The 17753-nt window shown below is 31.3% G+C and overlaps 1 long non-coding RNA gene across 1 annotated transcript; it reads right to left on the bottom strand.

Moving 5' to 3' along the window:
- Positions 1 to 3959: 3959 nt before the first annotated feature.
- LOC130814651 (uncharacterized) lies at positions 3960 to 6611 on the bottom strand. The gene is made up of 3 exons (XR_009042468.1): positions 6530 to 6611; positions 5579 to 5655; positions 3960 to 4296 (listed from the first exon to the last, which is right to left on the bottom strand). It is a non-coding gene; the product is annotated as an uncharacterized LOC130814651 (long non-coding RNA).
- Positions 6612 to 17753: the final 11142 nt, after the last annotated feature.

Here is a 17753-nt window from a genome sequence, read left to right on the forward strand (position 1 = left end):
GATTTATGATGGTGATTAAAAGTATGGATTAATGAGGTAATAAAATATGAGTTATTCATTGGAGTTATGAGACTTAATAAAGAAGTGTAAAGGTTTAATGATTGATGCTCCTAGGATGCTGTTTTTGACTCTTTAAGTACTTGGGGATGTTTCATTATCATTTATTCATAATTTTAATGTACTTAATGTTACTTAGTGAGATCTCTCCTATAAACAGAGAGCTCTCATTCACACATAAAGAATCATCCACAAAATACGCCCCAAGTCAAACACTAGCCTATATTTCTTCTCTATTATAATTCTCCATATTTGAGAGCTCTTTGAACTCCTTTGATAATATAAGAGATACTACACACCGGAGGACGTAGCCTAAGTTGGGTGAACCTCGTTAAATCTTTGTGTCGTTTTATTGCATTACTTTCTCCTACAAACATCGATATCATTGATAGCTTAATTTGTTTTGTCACAAAACCTCATACATTCGATCTTGGCAATATTGGAGTTTGAAACACATTATTCGAACTCTAATATAGCATCGTTTTCATTCTCATTATGAATTAATAACGCAAAATATTATTTATTATAAAGAAATTAAAGAAAAAAAATCATATTTAAATTTAAAATGTAGTATTTATCTAATTTTAGTTGAATCATCCTTGTTGAATGTCTTTTATTCCTTACACTTTAACTAAGATATTTCTAGTGAAATATTTTCAGTGACATTTAATTTAAATATCAATATTTTAAATACTTAATAACATATATAGTGGAATATATATTAGACTTTTTAGCAGCAAAATAAAAAATTATAATACAACTTTTTCACAACATTTTGGATACAATGATATTTCTCATAAATATTATCATTGACTATAGTGGCAATTACATATCTCACTAATGTCCAAATAAAGTATCACTTAATCAAGTTATAGTGGAATTCAAAAAAAAAAACTAATAATTACAATACTAAAAATATAAACTAGCTACATACTCCCTTCAATTTGTAGAAAAGGGGACATTTACGTTTTCACACTATCCAATACACTTATATTCAATGTTTAATTTCTCTTATTATACATAACGAAATATTATAAAAAGTGGATATTAATAATCTTTGCATTAGGACGAATCAAACAAGATTTCATTTGACTATGTTTTAATTTATATATCTAAAAATAAAAAATTAAGAGTAATAAGTAAATAGTGTCAATAAATGTCTTCTTTTATATCAATTGGAGAGAGTATTTTTTAATGTAACTAAATATTCGCCACTAAAAGTTATTTTGTTGTAATATATGTATTGAAGTAAATCGATCTAAGATATCTAAATGAATCATGTTCAAATTGAATTGCCCTAGCCCCTAATCCAAGTTAAATTGATCCTTGCTGAGTAGAGAAAGAGTAAATCATATTTTTACACTGTCTTTTCATCTCATTAACCTATTTATTTTATTAATTTATTTATATTTTTACTATTAATTAATAATGTAAACATATTTTATTAGAGAAATCATAAAGATGGAGATTAAAAATCATGTTCGAAACCAAATTGCCCTAATCTATTAAATGATCCTTGCCGACTTGAAAGGATTTCAAATGAGGTAGATGGCCGTTTTCACAGTCCCCACTTTCATAGGAAAATCAATGCTGTACACATCCCGTCATTTACGTTAAAAGCGACGCCCCTTCAAGAAGGGTCATTATCAGAAAACTGTTTTTTTAATTGAATCTTCAACCTCACTTAAATTCTCACATAATCTTTTATTTTTCCTAACTCTACTTGTTCTACTATGCAATAAAGAATTATTCAAAACTTAAATAAAAAGTCAATATAAATTAAATTAGAAAAATGATATATACAACTGTTAAGATTGTATATAGAAAAAAATCTTTTATTTAATTGTGTAATTTAATATTATTTTTACTTTGAAACATAAGCATTTAATTATTACTTTATTTTATCATTTATTCTTTCTAGGTAAGTTAAAATTATCATATAATATATTAATTATTTTTCAATTTGTAGATTAAATGCTCTTAAAAATTTTAAATTATAAATAATAAAAAAATTTGTTAATTTATATATACAGCCTGCCATAAATATCATTACTTAATAGAGGCAAAAAAATGAAATTTGGTAGAAAATTTGCGTGCAAATTACTAGGAGTGATACTGTAAAGTAGGCCTAAACCTAATAGGTTCTAAAAAAACAAGGGCGTGATTAACGTTTCTAGTCAAGTGTATAGTCAAACTATATGGAAGTCGACTAGCTTTTTTATTTTAATTTTTTTTTAAAAAAATATATTGAACTCATTTTTAAAGTTGTATAAAATAAAAATTGCTCCTTCCGTCTCGCTGAATTTACAATATTTGTTAGTTTGATTTGTCTTACTTTAACTTGCATTAATTTTATTTTAAGATATTGGTCTGCTGCTTTTTTTTAATCTCATTCATACATTTTAATTATCTTTAAATTTCATTAATATAATTTATATTTTTTCTTTATTTATTATCATTATTCACCTTTCTTAATAAACATCAATTTTCTCTTAGATTCAAAATAGAAATGTAGAATAAGTAAACGTAAGAGTAGCCTTTTTGCCCTTGCGCACTGTTTTAAAAGAATAACGAGTGTTTAGACATTCTTTTTTAAGAGATAATCTGATACTCCCTCCGTTTTTTTTTTATCTTTCACTTTGGGTTTTTCACACATATTAAGGAAGATAGAATCTTTGGATTGTAATGGGTATTATTTTAATTAAATAGTAGTGTGAAGTAATGATTGTATTGGAAGTATGAGGTTGTAGTGGGTATTATTTTAATTAAATAGTAGTGTGAAGTAATGATTGTATTGAAAGTATGAGAAAGAAAATAATTATAAATAAAAGAAAAGGGGTACATTAAAAGAAAATGGGGGGGTCTTAAGGGGTAAAAGTGGGATAAAAACTTTCTAAAAATAAAAAGTATTCTAAAGTGGAAAAACTTTTGAAACTACCCATTATAGTAATGTGGAAGATAAAAAAAGAACGGAGGGAGTACTAATTAAGATTATCCAAATAAATTTAAGCATTGCTATTAGAAAACCGTATACTTCACTTGTTTGTTACTTTTGCCACTAATCCTTGCTTTGAAAACACTCATCAATCATGTTTTATCCTTATTTGTGTTAATCTTAAGAGCTCATTTGAAATTAATACATGTTACTTTGTCAAGAAAATCAATTAATTATAATATTTGATTTACAGGCACAGATTCATATATATATATATATATATATATATATATATATATATATATATAAAAGCCCAATATATTAATTTGAGGAATAGAACAAAGAAATATTGACTATAAATATAGTGAATAATATATAACATGAAACTATGTTGATGTGGATCCAAAGACGAAGCCAAAATTGTAAATTAGAGGGTCAAATTGTCGATGTACTAGCAAATTATTTTCCATATAAAATCTAGTTAAACTACATAAATTTTAAAATCATGTACTGAAATTAACTTTAATCATAAAAAATTATATTCAACAAATGGAATTGAAATTTCGCTATTATTATTATCCCTTTAAAAAAAATCATATGTTTTTGACTCCATATATTTGCCTAGTAAGTCTTCGAAAAAAACATTATAAAAATTAAAATAGCAAAAATATAAAACTACACTAAAATGATGAATTTGAAACTATGAAGGATAAAGATTAATGACATTATAGTTGTAACACCTCAGAATTTCCGACCCCTTAACGAAACCAAAACCGTAAAGGACGGGAGGAAATTCGGGTGTTACATAAAAGAAAAAGGAAAAGAATTTAGATAAACTTTAATTATTAACTTTTAAAAGGTGAGTGGAAATTTTGGCAGCATCTGCCTTAAAACTGTGCGCCTTTGTAGAAAAACAAAAGTTAATTAAGAAGCTAATAAAGTAAAGGCACTAACGGCTCATCAAAACTATATCACGGCGGAATGATTCGTCGCCGGCTTCTCAAATCAACATGCCAAACATGGATCGTGGTTCCAGTGTCGACGTTTGCGTTTTTTAAAAAGACTTAACTACTCAAAACCATACAGAGTTATAAACTACGCAGCGGAAATACAAATACACGTGGGAGGACACAAGGCCTCATAACAGAACATATACAACCGAAATTTACAAAAGATAACAAGAGATACAAAATCGAAAGATAGGGTAATGACACAAGTTATGCTTCGCCCTCATCACTTTCCCCAAATGCAATGCAATGCATAAGAAGCTCCAGTACCTGCTACGCTGGTCTATGATCCCCCTGCTGCTCGACATTAGACCAAGGGCCAATGTGTCATAGCAGGACAATCATAGAAAGTCAACAAACAAACATAAACACAAACACATACACGTCAGTAACTAACATCAAATAGAATAAGGCCAACTACTAGATAGCATTATATCATAAAACAAATAAGATGATTTCATAAAACGCAAGCACGGATAGTAACCGTTTATCGGCCACTTATACTTCTTAATTTCATTACGTGCTTTTCCAACCCAAACCATGTGCTCTCGGGTAGAATGCAGGTCTTCACGTTCCTCTCTTCAAACATAAACTCTTGCAAAACACGCATAGATTAACTCGACCTAGGCATTAACAGAATACCTAACTCATATCCTTATAGAGCTTGTCTATCTTAAGGTAAGCGTGATCATAGTTCGTAATACCCTTGAAGTAACTTAACTTAGGCACACTTCTCACTAGCATAAACTATTCTATCAATAATAAGTATACGTTCTATCAATGAGTAAATATTCAACCAAAGAATGAACCTTCTATCATTACATAACTTTCGATCAATGAATAAACTTTCTATCACTGAATAGTTTTCTATCAGTGGATCTTTTCTCTACTTCCTGGCATAGTGACACTCTAAAGGGCGTTATCGGCCTCCCAGCGCCCAATGGCAAAGTATGAGCTCATGCCCCCTCCAGCTGACCCTCTCGGGTCCTACCTTCGGGCTAAACCTAACACACTGGGGTACTAAACCAGTGAAGAGGCCACCATATTGGGGTTTGCAAGGCCCGCATGGTAACACCTCGGTCAAGGGGCGTTATCGGCCTCCCGGCTCCCAATGACCCAAGCATGCTCATACCCCCCTTACGGTGGTCCCGTCGAACCTCACCTAGGGGACTAATAAAACAACCGGACATAATCCAGTTAAGTCACGCCAGCTAATCATAATATAGTACCTTATCATATGGGAATAACTTCCACTCTCAACTATTAATGAGCGCCCTGGGATAGCAGTGCGCTAAAACCCACTGAGCCACTCAATAGAATATGAAATTCACCTATAAAGGAGTCATTCTAACTCCAATTAGGCATAATCTAATTCTTAAATAAATAAGGGGTAGTTCTCGCCCTCTATTAACTCTCATTCTCTAAACTATTCTAAGCGCAAGGATTTCATAGTCGATAGCTCTTCATGTAAAGTGTACTCAATAGTATCTCATAGTTTCAATGCAATGTATATTATCACAATAAACAATAATGTCTTAAAGGAAATTGCGTATAAGGGTTAGTTACTACGTGTACGTACCTGTAAGCGTCACCGCACGATCAAAAGTCACAAAATCACCCAACTAAGGCTCTACTTTCCTCTTACGTAATAGGCACCTATATAAGTTATGAGTAGAACTATTAAGTTCCCTTAACTACTTTGACATACCAAACTAAATACCAATTTAACCGCTATCACCCATTCAACATGAGTTTCCGATTACTCTAGCACGCACACAACCCATTCAATACAAGTCAAAAATTATTAACTCAATACAACATAAGTCTTTCCATCAATTTAAAGTAGAAGTATGTGTGAATAGTTTCTTTACATTAATCAACTTGAGTTATAGCGATCCACGTTACTTTAGGATAACATATCAATTCACACTTAAATCTTGCGATGTTCATGTAGTGCTAATATGACGACAATGACGAATCCTAAGTTTATCACATCGCAATATCATCCATTATGTTCTTCAAGGTTAGGAAGAACTACAATCACGACATCATAACTAGTAACTTTAGCAACTCTCAACAATAAGTTAGACACTATGCTCATGACTTATTGAAATTACGTATTTACAACATCAATAACAACCTAATAAGGTAGTAGTAATTCTCTACAATTAAATCAATAACAATTAGCAACTCCTACTTCCAATTAACAACCAAAACCATTTCTATAGTCAATTGTAATCAAAACATTACTAATTGCCACCACGATAATCAACAAAGTCTCAACTACTTATAAGATTATTGAATAAATCATCACATCACCAAAGTAGCATACAAACACACACACACACTACTAGTAATCACATCTCTAAATAAAACCCTAATCATTTCATTTCAATGACAATTCTTTTAACTACTACCCATACTAGAATTCAATGAGACTAATACAATACACAATCAACACACAACTCATGAACATGGTAGATTCTAATTAAAATTAGTAAATTAATCAATTGGAAAGTGAGATGCTTACAAAGATTAAAACTAGTAAGAATGGTGAAGAGGAGGATGAAGGTCGTGGTGGTGGTGCACGAAAGCCAAGAAGGGCTGGAGAGGGCCTTAAATCGAACAGCAATTGGCGGTTGTTCGTGGGTCTGCTGCCGGCCAGCCACAGCGAGGGAGGAGGGAGTGTGCTGCGGTGGCGAGAAGAAAACGCAGTTGCTGGTCAGAGGAGAACGCAGCCTTGCTGCTGCTGCTTGCGGGAAGGAGAAGGCGGGCTGCTGCTGGTCGTTCACTGGTGGCGCAGGGGAGAATAGGGGTTGCTGGTGTCCTCGTGGCTGCCGGGCTGCTGTGCGGGAAGGGGGAAAATGCGGGAGTGAGGGAGGAAGGAAGAAGAAGAGAAAGAAGGAGGAGAAGAAGGAAAGAAGTGACGGCTCCCTCTTGAGTGTTTAGGGTTTCAACGTTTTTATACTCGTTATTTCTATTATTATGATTATTATTATTATTATTATTATGATTATTATTATTATTATTATTATTATTATTATTATTATTATTATTATTATTATTATTATTATATTTATTTATTTATTTTTTCATCTCGATTTGTTTTCTTACGAGACCCAACTAAGAGACTCACCTTCGAGGGCTCACACATTTTAATAAATAATCATTTCGATTCAAACCTCTTTATTGGAGAAGTCGTAACTATATTTTTAATATATATATAAGTCGACATTTAAATCCGTATATGAAAGAAATTTATTAAAACTAATTCGGAAATAATTAAATAATAATTGTAAAATCTTTAAAAACTATTAAAATATTAAATAATTACGTCATTAAAATCTCAGGGTGTTACAATAGTATATTTATTAGTCTATAAAAAAAATAGTTTAAATTAGGGTTTGATCCCTTAACTTTAAATTAAAAATATATTACTCTAACCATTGAGCTATATTAATTATTTTTTATTATATTTTTACACTCTTTAAACTAAATATTAAATTAATAAGGAGGGCCAAAGTTAAAATTATAAAAGACCTTCGGCAAGGGGGCTAGGCCTCTCCGGCCCCCATAGATTTTCCAATGTGTGGAACTGAAAACTAGTTAAATTTCGGATTTGACCTAGTTTTTTTAATCTTCGAGTCAAATTATTTTTAGATCACGGATTAAATTTTCCCGATCATAAATCATGACGCGCTAAATTATGGTCAGATTCTAATTTAATTTCAGATCAAGTAAAAGTTTAAATGGTTTAACTCAAAAACCTAAAACAACTGAATCAAAATTTTGAAATAATTGATAGATATTTACATGAAAGAAAATAGAACAAAGTGATGACATTTCAAATTAGAAAATATTACACCTTGAGATAAACGAAGGAGGTAAGACATTTAACTAAAAAAAAAAGGAGATAAGATATTTAGTAATAAAAGATAAAGGCATTTTTAACCGTTATCATCCTTGCAATTTCAACCAATAATAGAGAATTTCGAGCCCCTTCAAACCTTCTATCACTTCATGATTTGGACCCCCTCTAAACCTCATACTGTGATACTCCCTCTATTTTAATTATTTTGTTCAATTTTTATTTGGTCACATTTGTCAAGAAATATATTGAATTTTTAATATCTTTAATGGTGTGCGTAACTAAAAATTATAAAAAGGTTGATATTGATAATCTTTGCGTTAAGACGAATCAAATAAGATTCACTTGATTATATTTTAACTGCTAGATTAAAAATAAAATAAGAGTAAAAATTAAAAATAAACTCTAAATAATGTCAAAAAACAAAAAGTAAAACGAAGAGAGTAACAAATATGCAAAGAAAAAGAATGAGTGAGAAAGAGTAGAAATATCAAATATTTACTCACTTTTTCATATAGGAGTAGAATTCTATAATTTTCTTCCCATCTTTGATGTAACGAAGGAATGTACAAAAGTCATAAAGACAAATACACAAGGTAGGGGAGGATCTAATGAAAATCGTGGAGAAAAATATGAAAATCAATTTTCAAAGTACATATATAAGTCTTTTAAAGGTATACTCCTTCTACGTTTGCTTTTTGAGTTCTTGTTGTATTTAAGATTTATGAAAATACCACTCATAAAATGTGTTCCATTTCAACATTGCAAATATTTATTAAAACACAAATTCTAGTATAAGACGGTCTCATTATGAGGCATGTCTCATACTTAAATTAAATAGCCCATAATAAAATATTTTAGTTTATGAGTTTTTTGTTTTGAGGTCGTCTTACCGTAAGATTGTCTATTGAAATAAAAATAGGCTGAAAGACTTAATATGCACTCTCAATTTTAAGTTTTGATCATATTAAGTGGTTTTCTTATAAACCTTTTCTTATCATATGATGTTTGATGCATATACAAAGTACCTTTCTCAATGAAAATAATTATGATGAGAGTTTTAAAGATACTCCTATAATATACCAAATTTATAATAACAATATTTATCAAGCGTTGGGGAAGCATCTAGCTTTTACCATTGAAAAAATAGACATTACTAAGTGGAGAAGTACTAAAGGAACTTTTGTGTTAAGTAGTTGTTCGATATTTTCCTCCTTTTACTGTAAAAGAAGTCATGATGACGAAGTTCAATGAATTAAGATGGTTTCAAAGATGAAGAAATGAGTATTTCTTTTAGTTTTTAAACTCTAGAGTCAAGCTAGCACTCATTTAGGTTTGCTGATGTACGTCAATTCGTGCTTAGTACTCCTATTGAAAAGGCATTGTTGGAAATGGTGGAATATGTTGACAATTCTTTACTTTAGTTTAGGGGGAAAGAGGGGAAGTATGTGGTTGAGTTTGTTTCTTGAGATAATATTAAAAATTAACATGATAAAAAGATTATGAGTTTAAATCTTAATAAACGGTTAAATTTAAGTGTAATATTTCACATTAAGTATGAGAACGGTCTACATTCACACTCTTAGCCAAAAGTGTTCTTGTGTTGGTGCATATAACATATCCTATTGCCTAAAACATTACCTTAAACTTTTGGTTAAATTGATTTCTTAACAGTATGTTGTTGCTGGCGAATTCACATGTAAGATGGGTGGAGGAATTGATTCTTTTAATTGATGGTGAGAATCAAACCCCTAATTAACATGAGAATGAAATAAATATAGTACCAATTTAATTTATTAGCACTTAATAATAAACAAGTTAAGTATTCAGTTTGACTTATTGACTGCATTATATCACACATGCTAGATAATGAAATATATAAGTGTTCATTTTTAACCACTAACATAATAGGCTAAAATTTGTTTTTTATTGAGCAACGAAAACTCCAAATCTTGTTTGGATACATCTATAAATTTCCTTATACTACAATGCACCTCATGATTTTAGATGTTACTTATGATCAATATTTTATATTGATCATGTAATGTTTTAATAAATTTTTTTAACACAAAGCTTTAATAATTCTTTTTAATTTTGAGATCCATTGTATACATCTAACGTTCTCTAATATCGGTAGTAGTATTTTTAAAAAAAAAAAAAATCGATTTTCTATTTAATTAGTAGAAATTAAGTTAATTATAACTCGAGGCACTTGAGCTGCCTATCAAATTGAGAAAGTATATTAGATTACATGTTTGATCTCATGTAAGTTACTATATATTGGAGGTAGGCATGGCCACGGTCCGGGTTGGTCCGGTTCCGTTCCGGTTCCATCCGGTTCCGGTTCCACCCGGTTCCGGTTCCATTTGGAACCTGTCGCGAACGGTTCCGGTTCCGGTTCCGGTTTCGGTTCCGGTTCCAAACGTTTCCTTGGCGGTTCATGAGGCGGTTCCGGCGGTTCCAACTCACGGGACGGGCGGGTCGGACCATCGGTTCCATTTTTTTTTTCTTTAAATATTTATATAATAAAAAAATACTATAATATCGCGGACGTACCTTTGATGATTACTTGATTATTAGCGAAATTCATTGCATGTCAAGTTGTCATCGTTATTGAAATATTTACTAAAAAGAATGAAAAAAATAAATTAATAAGAAACGAATCAATGATAATGTCGATAAAGATGATTAATAAAAAAAGAGGGAGAAAATGGACTTGAACCTAGTACCCAAATGAATACTAAGCTGCCTACGTATCCCGAAGGAATCAAAGCCCACGTAGTTCTTTGTCATACCTTTTATTTATAGTTGTTGATTGTTGATTTATCGTTGTCGTTTGTCTGATTGATCCTATTCATCTTCGTCATCATCATGTGGTTGATTAGATGCTTCCGCTGACTCTCCTCCTGACGATGATGCAGATGTATCCATCATCATCCATGGATCATCATCGTCGTCTTGATCATCATCATTCCTTAGTCCTTGTGTTCGAATCTCCGCTTGATCCCAATCTTTCTTGCAAACACATATTTGAATACTATGTGGAGCAAGACGAGATCGTTTTTCGTCCAAAACTCTTCTACCTGCACTAAAAGCAGACTCCGACGCAATTGTTAACGCGGGAATTGCAAGGATATCCTTTGCAATTCTCGATAAAATGGGAAATTTAACAGATTTTTCTTTCCACCACTCCAAAATATCATAGATACTTTGGTCTATTTCAAAGTGGTGTTTAAGATAACTATCTAGTTCTAAATATGAGGTCGAGGAAGAAGAAGATGATCCTAGAAAACTATCATCTTGAGTCATTATGTTAGATATTACCGAATTATAGTAAGAGGGACGTGCCGAAACGCTAGCACGCCTAGACATATCGCGTTTCGGGTTATATACACTAGCGTAAAAATCATAGAGTTCTGCTAAATATTTTTTACATGTTCCTACATAATTATGTACATCAGTAGATGGGCGATCTAACGATTGATAATAAAATCCTATTACTTTAGTAAGGACCTCAGTTTTAAAACGTGGGTCCGAAATGGTTGCGATTCCATAAATATAAGGAAAATCGGTAAAATATGCTTGCCATTTTTCCATCATATCTGCAAGAATCGGCCTCAATTTTGGGTTAGTATCTTCATGTGTATATTTAAGGAGATGATAAAAAATAGTAATACATTCACTTATTACTAAGTGAACGTTCGGTTCATAAACATAAGAAAAAATCTTAGTCGCGTGGTCATACGCTTCTAATATGTTATGTACACCTATAGCTAATTCCCAAGTGTCATCAGCTATGAAACTATTTGTACACTCACTATATAGTTGTGTTATTACTGGGCGATAAGCAATCGCCTTTCTTAATAAATCGTTGGTTGAGCCCCAACGTGTAGGAGTATCTAATGACCAATACACTTTTTTAAGTTGGTATTGGTCACATAATTGTTTATATCGTCTTTTTATTTTTCCGATCCTAAGCCATTTCACTATATCCCTAATTGGTTCTAATAAATCACTTAATTGTTTTATGCCTGCTTGGCAAGATAAGTTAATTATATGCGCACAACAACGTATGTGTAATAAGCTACCCCCAAGGATTAAACTAAAAGCAGGTTCGTTAAACAAAAGTTCTATACATTTAATGTTCGCGGTTGCATTATCAGTTGAACAACAAAATATTTTATCTAATAAGTTCCATTCTCTACATATCTCTACTAATCTATATTTTATGTTTTCACCGGTATGTCTTTCTGGCATTGTCTCAAAAGCAATTATTCTTTTTTGCATAATCCAATTTCGATCTATCCAGTGTGCTGTTACACACATATAAGGTTCTAAATGTGGGGGAGCAGACCAAATGTCAGTTGTTATGCTAACCCTACCATTAAACGATTTAAACATTTCAACTAATTCATAGCGCATTGATTCGTATAATTTAATTGTGCGTCTTTTAAGAGTGCTCCTAGGGATTGCTTTATATTGTGGTTGCAAAGTTTTTCTATTGAGACGCTCGTATGCCCTACTTTCACCGTGGTTAAAAGGTAATTCATCACAAGTTACATACCTAGAAAATTCATCAATCATGTCATTACGATTGTATCTAAAAGGCATACCTGTGATGGGAATGTCCCATTGTGTCTGTCGGCTTCCACTTGTGGTCCCGCTCCCGCTTGCTGCATGAGTTTCTTTTGTGATTCCATGCTTCTTTGCCAAATGTTTGTTAAAAGATCCCGTACCACCACCTAACACGTATTCACAAAACACAATAAATAAATGTTTATAAAATATGAATATATAATGTATCAATGTATTATGTATGTCAGTATGTATAAAAAACTTAAAAAGTATTTACCTCTGGCGAAACTGTATGAAACTAAGGGCTTTACTCCTTGACTTTCACAAATTTGACAAGTGCATAAGAAAATATCTGGATTCTCAGTTGGTTCTTTTGTGAAATACGACCACACATGTGAAACAGCTCTACCACTAGGAGGTGGCATTGCCGGAAAAGGTTGTCTTACTGGTTCATCTTCATCTAAATAAATAATTTAAAATTATAAAACTATAATTAAATAAATAAATAATTTAAAGTTTAATTAATTTGAAGAATAAAATTATAAAACTAACCGATAGTTTGGAAATTGACTCGTTTACCACGAGCTTGTCTTTGTTGTTGTTGTTCTCCTTGTTCTTCATGTGATCTTGTTGATGACTGTCGAGATATATTTATCCCAATTGGGGTCGTTGGTTCCTCTTCTTGTTCTTCTTCTTCATCAATTTGTATTTCTCTTTCCATTTCTTCTGGATAATTATGTAACTCCGGGTCGTACCCTTCCGGATAATTATGTTCATAATTATAATTACTAATGGAAGGTGTTGTTGATACCGACGGAGTAGAAGTGGCCTTTCTTTTGGACGAACTGGAACCTCCCAATGATTTTGCCACTTTAGTAACTTTTTTTGTGGCTTTTTTCAAAAATGAAGACATGATTGATAATATTGAAGTAATAATAGAAATATAGAATTAAGAAATAAATAAATAATTAATTATGTAACTAACTAAATTAAGAAATAATTAAAAGACTAATTATGTAATTAAGAGAATAATTGCGTAATTAAAGAATTAAGTAGAGAGAGTAGGAGAAGAGATGAGTTGTGAATGAAAATGATTGAAAGTGATGAGTATATATAGAGGAGAATGCAACGGCTAGTTAACGGTAACAAACGGTCATATTTTGGCGAACCGGTTGGCCGGTTCAACCGGACCGGTCCCGGTTCCGGTTCCGGTTCCACGGAACCGTTGAGCCGGTTCAACCGGACCGGTTCCGGTTCCGGTTTCGGTTCCAGAACCGGTTCCATGGAACCGTTGGACCGGTTCTCCCGGACCGGTTCCGGTTCCAAACCGCGGGTTTTTTACCCGGTTCACGATGGTTTTTTCCGGCGGTTTCACGGTTCCGACAACTTTTTTTCCGGCGGTTTCACGGTTTCGCGGTTCGGAACCTGTCGCAAACGGTTCCGGTTCCGGATCCGGTTCCAAGCGGTTCGGGACCGGTTCGGTTCCGGGTAACCCGCCCCGTGGCCATGCCTAATTGGAGGTAACCTACTTAGAAGCCTAAAAGAAATATATTACCTACTAAAATCAATTTGTAGTAGTAGGAGTTATTCTTGATGAAGTTTATAAAGTGATATTACACTCTATAATCTCTTCTCATTCTTTGATACATAAGCAATAATGAACATTTTAACATTTTCCTTCACATTTGAGTGTCATTAGAATTTTAACTTACAAGAAGGATTACAAGCCTACTAGGAATGAACATCCAATAAAAGACCTCTTAACCAATGGTTTAATAAAATGACTAGTTATAAAGATCCAACAACAAATTGAGCTCTAATTTGAAAATGAATTTGTTAATATGGACATTAGAGATATTCAACGGGCCCGGTTGGGTCAAAATTTAAATGGACCGGGTCGGGATGGGTCATGCCAAAGATGTTAAACGGGCAAGGAGGGTCAAAGCCCTTTTAAAACAATCCACTTTGACCCGTTTTTTAAATGTTCACAAAATAGTTTTTTAGTATACTTTATGACCCGTTGGGTCAATTCAACCATCATATAAAAATATAAAAAAAGTGGTAGAATATTTTTTACAACCAATTCCTATATATAATTATCCGGCCCGACCCTTTTACACAAAGGCCTATTAACGACCCGACTAGTTATCAATCTGACCCGCTAATAACCTATTAAAACTGACCTTACTCTTAACCGTTGGGTCGACCCACCTCATTGAATAATGGACATGTATATTATAAGCCCACACAAGAATAGAGTTGACTATATCACAAACTTTGATAAAGTTCCATCAAATTAGCTTTTAAATCTTCTGAATATACAGTGCATGAGCAGGGAAATAGATTAGGCTTTGCTGGTTTAGAATAAAATTGTAAGAAGCTTTAATTTTGTGGTTTAAAATGTTCTTCCTTTTTAAAGTTGTAAGATAGTAATATAAGCTTAAGTGGAAGAAAATGAACTAATTATTCATTGTATACATGAACTCAAAATAGAATCGCATGTACCCCACTAATCATATCATGTAATTTATGCAAAACTAGTGAGTCATGAGGCATGTTTGGTATCATTATTGTCACTTCTCTAGCCTTCATTAATTGTTATTCCTATTCTAAAATGAATTATGCTTAATTTTGTGTGTTTGATTTAAAAGTCGATTCATAAGGTTATATAAATGTGTTTTTGAAAGCTATGTGACTTATACATGTTCTTATTAACGAAATTTTGGACAAACAAATTATATTTTGTTAGTTAGTTTTGACTTTTGACATTTTTTATATTATTATAAGTAGTTTTTAACAAAATAACTTTTTATTGGTATTCTAAAAATTAAAATTTCTCAAATTATAACATCAACGATAAAAGTAGTATTCATTTATATACACATAAAATTTAGTTTAGTAGAGAATTAGCTCTTGTCTCGATTCGAGCAAATTAGATACTATGATTTTTAGCTAAGATTATTAGTTCGATTTTCATCCAATTCTCCCCTCCATTAGCCTATAATAAGAACAAACATTACTTATATGAATAGTTCTTAAAACAACATGCCAATATATGGTTTATCTGGTTAATAAAGGTGTTACTCTTCTTGTTTTAATGTTATTCGATGCACTATTTTAATTCTTAGTATCTTAAGTTGAATCATAACAATTACAAAATATTAATATTATCATGAAGATATGCATATAACGACCTTTATTAGTTTGGAGTATTAAAGTGATAATTATGACTATGATTATGGCTATATGCGTACAAATGAATTAAACAAAATCTCTCGCTCTTAATTTTATTTTTATAATAAATGTTAGTTTCTCCGGCAAGAGACGACTATTTAGTCTCCACTTCTTATTTTTAAGATAAGTATAATATAGGGTTGTTTGGCAATTCGATGTTGACTTTAGCTATTGGCTTTTTAATTGGTTTGTTTGACCAGCTAAAAATACTGGTTGTTTTTGTTGGCTTTTAAGCTAACTATAAAAGTCAATTGTTTATGAAGATGTTTGGTTAATTTAAGTATGGGCTATTGTTTGTTTATTAGAGAAAAAGTGGTCAATAAGTCAAAAGCCCACAAGAAAAGCTAACTGTATTAGATTTTTTATTTTGGCTTTAAAGCCAGCTTTTTAGCTGATTTAAAAGTCATTTACTAAACACATTTTTTTAGCTATTTGACTAATTAATAAGCCAAAAGCAAAAAATTAAACAAGAAGCCATAAACCAAACACCCTTATAAATTTTCACTCCTCACCTAAAAAACTTTCCTCGTTTCGGGCATAAATTATGAGGCCAAAGAAACGGTGACCGGTGCATTAATGCCATAATGTTTGCTGCCGTTCCAATAACTACTAATACTAACTGAAAGCCTTATTGCTTGTATGTAAGAGAGAAGGCCTCATAAACCTAATGAAACAAAATATTCACAATATATTGGTTCAAAAATGAATTACATGGATGATTGCATACCATTTGAAGCCCTGTCCTTTCCCTCTAATAAGGAGTAGTAACTATAGTGTTCTTGTTCCCTCTCCTTTGGACCTCTCCAAATCTATCCCCTTTTTCATGTCTTTTCTCTCTCTCTCTCTCCTCCATAATATAACTATAAACTACTTCTTCCATTTTTTTAATTAAATTTTCGTAAGAAATGTTAAAAATAAAATTTTTTAAATAGTAAAGATATTATTTTATTGAATAATAAATTTAAAAGAAGAAAAGTGAGAATCACAAATATTAAAAAAATATTTAAAAAAATTAGTGAAAAAAATATAAAGACCACAACTAATTAAAAAATATTTTTAAAGTTAGTGGGAAACATGTGAGAACCATAAAGAACATAAAATTGTTAAAATAAAGTTAGTGGAAGATATGTGAAGACCATAATCATTATTAAAATATTAAAATGAGGATGGGTAAGGTAATTTTTGTCTAAAATTTGTGATATAAATGGAATCCTTATGGGAACAATAATTGAAACACCTCAAAATAAAAAGCAGGATAATAATTTTAAAAAAAATTTTATATAAAAATTAACATGCTTGCAAATATTATTGTCCACGTAATTCGGTAATCCACCCATTTCCAATAGAATTATATACTTGGAAAAACTCTTAGAACATGTCATTTTTCATTTCCCAACAAAATCAATAATATTCATGATGTTTAAATTCTTTAAATAAAATAAATAAAATATTATAAGATAATAAAAATTATGCATTGTTGTATAAAATAGTTTATATTTCATAATCAAATCATTGCTTGAAAAATAATTTGCCACCATATCATATATTGCTATATAGAATTTTCAAAAGATTTTAATTAGCTATATATATTTGATGTAATGAATTTTTTTGAAAGTTTATCTTTAATACTTAATATCACCTTCTTTCATTCAGACTTTGCCTTCGAGCGGGATATTGAGTATGATGATGATGATAATGATAATAATAAAATCTTAAGAATGTCACACAATCACATCACATTTTGATCCGTAAAAATGCTATATTTTGCAAACCTCTATATAATTGTCATTTGGAAATTTTCAATTCTTTAATTATACTGTAAGATGGAAAAATTCTCACCAAAATACCAAAAATGGATAAATCATCATATTTTTATTTATTCGGGGTAAGGTTGAAGAGTTACATACATAAAAAATGGGAAAAGTTAATCTTTCATATTATAAGTGAAAGGAAAAACTTTCAACCATTAGATGAATCATGACTGTAAGATAAATCTTCATATTATTAGTTAAACAATCTTTAACCTAATACAAATAATAATACACTTATTTAGAGAATCAAGTTGACGCAGATACCA

This window comes from Amaranthus tricolor, chromosome 6 (genome assembly GCF_026212465.1).
Source record: "Amaranthus tricolor cultivar Red isolate AtriRed21 chromosome 6, ASM2621246v1, whole genome shotgun sequence".
Taxonomy (NCBI): domain Eukaryota; kingdom Viridiplantae; phylum Streptophyta; class Magnoliopsida; order Caryophyllales; family Amaranthaceae; genus Amaranthus; species Amaranthus tricolor.